Genomic DNA, 7,027 nt, shown 5'->3' on the forward strand with positions numbered 1-7,027 from the left:
GTTTAGATTTAACCCACAAGCTAATAGGTAGTCATGCTAGGACGAGACCAAAGTGGATTACAGTAGTCCCTCGTTTATCGCAGGGGATCCGTACCCTGAAAACCATACAGTAGGAATAGTAGTGCAAGTAGTACGTAGTAGTTTATTTTATTTATTCATACATTTATATAAAGGCATTTTAAACCCTTCCCACACTTGCAATATTCTAAACAATGTTTCTAAACTCTAAACGCTCTAAAGGAGCACAGAGTGTCATGATTTCAGCTCTCTGCCACCTCTGCTCTTTACCACATGCTAGCTGTCTTGGCCACGCCCACTTCTCCACTCTGCATAGAGAGCAGCTGCAGGAGGAAGCTTATCCTGCAGTATGGGCTGCACAAAGGTGCAGGAGGTGCTAAATAATTAAAAATAATTTATTTTAAATAAAAATTATATGCCGATCGTGCGGCTCATCCATCATTCAGCCAGTTGTAAATGAATAAGTGAGTCCCCGAGGTTCAATGGGACTAACCTGTATAAATAAAGGTTGAATGAATTGTGTGTCATGTCCAATCTTATTTTGAAAAAACATGATGGAGCGAGTCCTCAATAAATGAACCGCAAAGTAGCGAGGGACTACTGTACCACCTTCAAAACACCAAGCTAAAATTTCATAACACTTTTTATAAACTTATACTTTCACAAATGTTGCATTAAAAGTTTTTTTTTCTGACAGAAATACTAGAATATTACTGCTCAAAGTGCCCCAGGCTACATAGAACTAGCCGTTATGCCTTTATTTTCACTTGCAAATAACTAATGAACTCCATGTAAATAACTGTAAAGTGAAGCTGACAGTGTAAAAGTCTAAAAAAAATTATCAAACGAAACCTCATGGCATTTTTGAGAGGAAATGTTTTCGAATAGCAGAAATCCACTTTAGTCTTGACCCTAATCTGGTCAGAATAAATAATATAAATAGAATTAAAATAACATTTTTTTTTTTTTTCAATTTCAGGTTGTTGAAAGAGTACACTGGATTTAAACGTAGTCTGTGTATTAGTTAAACCTTCAAAAACACGTCCATTTTGTTCTATTTTAGTCCAAAAAACAGGAAGAAAACAAGATGGGGGTTAATGGAGTGCGTTCCTCTGGAGAGCAGCAGTAAAAGCTTTGGTATCACACGTATGAGAGTTGATTTTAAGTGCATCAGAGTGCCGTGCAGTACCTGGTTGTACCGAGAAAAGCATCAGGAGGCTCTACACAGCGCGCTGCCATCAAAATAAAACAACCACTGTGGTGCATGACGTGTTAAGTGGTCACATGACCACGCTTTCCTGATAGGCGCGTCTCACCGGTTTGTCTGGATCAGGCTAATTACTGGGCATGTGTTTCCCTGCAGATGCAGAAGTCAGATTGATTTTTACATTAACTATCGGTTAAATCGAAACCCTCCTCAGTGTGTGCCTGGCTCCAGGGCACTCCTGCAGGGCTCAAGGGGGACAATGATTTAGTTTGGTTAGCAAAATGAGACAGAGGGATCAATGGGAGCCTAATGAGGGCTGTGTTTAACAAGACGAGCTGCTTTTGTCCCAATGGAGAAGATCTCCACGGAAGAACCAGCAGCACTCGCCTTTTCATCATCCCTCGACATGACCTTTTGAAGTCGATGTTTCTAAAAGACAGAGACGGAAATCATTTACCATTTCCAGTAAAAGTCACTCTGTTCAGAGCCTGTTTTTTTTTTCAGCAATGGCATCTGCTTCACTGGCTTCCTTTTTTATTTACAGCTAGATCGAAACATGTTTTCTGCCTGCGCTCCCTCTGGCATCTGATGACAGGCCGGCTGATCAGAGGTCAGCAGGACCTTAAAATAGTTTTCAGACATGAGGAAGGATTGTTTGTTACTCAAGCTCGGAGGCAGCAAACATTACAGACAGCCGAAACTTTATAAGAACTTTATGGATACTGATAAAGGGAATCGAGGAGATTTTTTGAATCTGTGTTGAACATCATGTTCCTGCCTGAAGCTGTGGATGGACAATTAACAACCAGCTCACAGATTCTGGATCACGGAGAGAAGCGATGTGCAAAATAACGCATTTCATTTATGTTATTGACATTAGTTTGGGAGAAATAGTGCAATAAAGTGTATTTATCGTAATATTTCTAACTGTATTAGAGTAATTCAAAGTGTTATTTGACCTATTTTTCTGTACATGCCATCATTTCTTTGGTATTTTTTGTCTTATCGATATCTTGATTTCCCTATAGAGATTCTTTTTAAACCTATAGGCAGGAACAGGTGCCTCAAGTGGAGGAGTTTATTATCCGACGTCTAGTAGCAAGTGATGTACACTGTTAAACAAATCTGTAAAAATTACAGTTAAAAAAAAAGTCAAATTGCAACAGTAACAGACCGTGAAATCCAAAAAAGTATATCATCGTAGTAAATGCATTGAAATAGCGTAAAATAAGAAACAGAAATTTTACATTATTTAAACAATTATGATACAGTACGTGGAAAAAAAACAGAATTTTACCGTGAAAATTTTAAGAAATTGTAAAATTCTTGGAAAAATAGTGTAATGTCACAAGCAAGTAATTACCCTAAAATTAATGGTACTATTATGCCAGAATTACTGATTTTGCTGATGAATGATAAATGGACTGTACTTGTATAGCACCTTTCTATCTTATCAAGACACTCAAAGCACTTTACACTACAAAGTACAATGATTGTATAAATGTACGGTATAAAACCATTAACTATTCTGCAAAATCGTTTCTAAATTTCTACAGAGAATAACTGATTTAAAAAATGCATGTGCAACCCGGTATCACGTCAAAGCATGAAACATGCCCGCTCGGGTCAAAGTGTTGGGAAAAAGGGGTGCAAAAACATTATTTTAAAATAGATGAACGTCCTTAGGAAGGAGCGTGAAATTTGGCAAGATATTTACCGGGACACCCATGAAGAGCATAATAAAGTTTCAGCCTCCTGGGTGAAAGCATCAGGAAACAATAGGTGCATAGGTGTGTGTTTTTTTTAATAATGTAAACGCCCTGACCTTTGCCCTTAGCAAGTTTGCACAGAAATGTTGCTCAAAACAGCTGTCAGTGTGAGAAAGCGTAGTTTTGACGTTTCATCCTTCTAGGCCAAAGCATCTGGGAAATATGAAGCAAAAAATGTGATATTTTCAGGTGGTCCTGTGGCGTCACTGCACCCTCTGGAACAACCTTTGTCCTCAGGAAGATCACAGCAGGGTGAAACCAGGGATGCTGTTTGTGGACAAGGTCTAACTGTACATAATAAAAACTTCAGCCCCCCAGCTGAAAAAAAACAACATTTTTTTTTGTTGAAATCAAATAATTGATTTCAACAAAATACACACGTTTAAATAATACAATTTGATGTTGTTTTCTATAAGGCCCTAGTAAATATGTTTGACACTAAATGCAATAGTTGAATTGTCAAAAACTCACCAAATTGACTTTTTTATGATACTGATACTATTGTTACCACAATTACACAATAAAATTGGATAGAATAAAGGATACTTTTAAAGGAAAGATGTGCAAGGCTGACCAAACAAAATGGGCTTATCATATGTCTTTAAAATAATAAAAATATACACTGTTTAAACACAAACGATGAGTATGCAAATATATTTTATTTTATGCCTACCACACCTTAAGCCATTTGTTAGAAAGCCTACACTGTTTATGCTTAGTTTATAGCTTATAGCAGTATTATGCTTCAATGTTTGTTCTTATATCTATGAAATATCTTAGCGAACTCATCATAGTTTTATCAACGGTTCTTGAATGCAGCACAGGTGTGCAACGCAGAGTAGTACAAGCAGTTCTCTGCTTTTGTACTTTTCCTCGGTGCAGTAGTTGAGAGGGGATGTAGACCTGTAGTTCTTCCATTTATCATGGTGTGTAAATGCTAGAAACTTTTGGAGACGACTCCTTTTCTCCAGATGTGAATTTAAGCTCTGGTGCTTGTAATGTATTGCAGATTTGTGTTAGCCTTTGGGCTTCCGTAGCTACCCACCTGTGTCACTGTGTGCACGCACCAAGTAAAAAATAAGCTCTGTGCAATACTGGCGTTGGTATTGTGTCTATACAAGAGTGAGTATATTACATTATTTATTTTAAAGCTGGAGCGTAGAGGATGACACGGGAGTGCATTTTCACTCCTGTCCCGTCCCACTCCCACAGAAAAAAGTGTCTGATTTGTTTATTCTTTAAATTTCATAGTATCTATAGTAGGGATGCACGATATTGGATTTTTGGTCGATATCTGATATGCCGATATGTTAAAAAAAAATTGGCTAATAACCAATACCAATACGGATATTTTTTCCCTAGACCTACTTACAGAGACTACATAGCTTTCTCTGCTGTGGAATTAAATTACTACATTAGTCTGCATGGTCTTTGTCAGTTTGGCCTGCTACCAAATGTAAATGTCAAAAAGGGGGCTGAAAATGATGCAACACTTCAACTTGGATTATGTTTAATGTCAAATTTATTCATGACATTTACTCTCTCTAACACAATGACAACACTTGAACGGAGCAAATTTGATAATTTTCACAAATCTAAACTCAACAGCATGTGTGATGTCATAACGTTGTGCTGGCACTGCAGGCATCCTTGTCACTGGGTTGTCATGCAAAAACAGCGCCTTATATACACATACAGTATATATGTACGTACATGTATATATAAACATCGCCTTTTATATTGGTGAGTTATTTTGATGGATTGGCCGACATCCGATATTTAACTTTATCGCTAATATCGGTCGATACGGACACCATGCCGATAATATCGTGCATCCCTTATCTATTGCACACAATGACTTATTAAAAAAAAAAAAAACTTGGGCACACCCATTCATTAAACTTGGGCAAATAAAGCGTGATTGTCCCAAGTCCCATTCTTGGGAATAATAAAATAAGTTCTGAAGCAGGACAGAAAAACATTGTGTGTTAAATTTATTGTTGAGCAAGGCAAAACTTAAAATGTGTATTGCAGTTCTAATTGAAGTAGAATATATAGTTTTTTTGGCCAGGGTTGTTTGTTAAACTTGACCATTTTTACCCGCGCAGCAAAAAGTTTGGAGACAACTATTACAGAAGGAGAACCTCATATTTTATGTGCTGCACGTCTCGTTGAGAGGTACTTTTGCATGTAAATGTTAAAATAGAAGTGGTCACAGTTCTGTCTGATTATTTTTTTGAACTCCCATATCTGGATCCAGTCATTGCACAAAGAAATCCTCTTCTGCCCAAACAAAGAAGTCACACCATATAAGACCAGTAAGAAGAAGCTGGCCTTGTACCTGCCAGTAGTTAGCATGAGTTTTCTTTAATTTGAAAATCCCATCCGACATCTTCAAGTACTTGCAGTCAACATAACGTTTTACATTTGGACATTTAATTTCAACCAAGCCAAATGATGGGGTTTCCCTGGGGTCATAAACAAGGCCATCAGGGGAGGCACCTACAGTAACCATAGGGTCTCAGGGTGAATTACTAGTCCACAAGGTGAATAATTCACTTTATAATGGTGGGCATATTCTGTTGCTGCATAAAACTCCATGTCAGAACCTCTCAGCATTTCGGCAATTTCTTTGGTACCCCTGATCTTTCGCTCGGCAAGAGATTCAGCAGTACTGTGACTTCTCAAGTGACACACCTCCCTAAATCTTGAAGAGGTTATTCTTGATTGTCACAGCATGTACATCTCATGAGCATAGCTCGTGTTGATGTCTCTGCAAACTCTGCAAATGAAAATGTTCCTCTTCAGTGCATACCTAAACACAAAATGTTGGTGGCAGATGATGTGTACCAAGTGGAAGAGAAGGAGAAGGTGGAGCATGCTGATGTAACTCTATGCATCGTGTTAAGAGTTTGGGCTGCGGATAGGACAGTACACTTCCTTTTTGCACTAGTCCCAATTCAGAATCCACAAGAGGCTTCTCCACACTCGTCCCCATAGTTGTCACCAGTGTCTTCTCCAGTGGATTCAAATCACTGAATGCCTCTGCCACTCGAAGCAAAGACAGGTCAGGAAGAGGGCCAGTCATTCCCCTGAAGAGGGTACTCCTTTAAATAAAGCATCACACAGATGTATTTCACCCGGCGCTAAAATATGTATGGCAGCAAGACATGAAAATTATATATTACTAGCAGTGGCGGCTGGCCAATAGAGGGTGCCAGGGCATCACCCCACCACTCACCACATCACCTTGAATGGGACATAAAAAAATGAAATAAAAAATATATACATATTTCAAAATATGTGTATATATATTTGTGTGTGTGTGTGTGTGTGTGTGTGTGTAAGATAAATATTTTATAGTTAATGATGAGTAAAGTTGTTTCGTTCAGTGTCGTTGTCTAAATGGTGACGTATTTTTCGCCCTAGGGTGCAAAAATCATTCCCCGTAGACTCTTGTTAAAAGTTGTACATGCACAGTAGCTCCTCTTCAATACAAGAGACGTGACCATTCTGGGCGCACCTCTCCTGCGCCCAGAGCTGAATGCAGCTTGATTTGTATCTCACCCACCCTCCCGCAGTGGGAGGGTGGAACTTCTGCCGTGGGGCTGATATGGAGCAAGAGAAATTAAATAATTCAGTGAAGTCACTTAAAACAATACCTGTTGAGAGAAGAACATATCAGGAGACGCTAGAGGTGAAAGAGCTCGGATCTGCAGCCGAACATCACAATTAATCAGCAGTCCAAAGACGGAGGAAGACAGTACACTCGGTCTTTTCCCAGGACCTGGTTTAGCAACAAGGCTTCACTAACTGCATGTAGCAAGACTAATGCTTTATTCTGCTTTCCCTGCCTCCTTTTTCAAACATCAGGATCTGACCCTGCATAGATTAAGACAGGTATGACTGATTTAAAGCATTTTTTTTTAGAAACGGCAAAGAAGCATGAACAATCTGGGATCATATGAAAAATGCACTGCAACTAGCCATGTCTGGGAAAATGAACATTTCATCTAGGCTTAATGAAGTCTAC

The sequence above is a fragment of the Nematolebias whitei genome, chromosome 13 (assembly GCF_014905685.2).
Source record: "Nematolebias whitei isolate Nwh7 chromosome 13, NemWhi1, whole genome shotgun sequence".
Classification (NCBI taxonomy): Eukaryota; Metazoa; Chordata; class Actinopteri; order Cyprinodontiformes; family Rivulidae; genus Nematolebias; species Nematolebias whitei.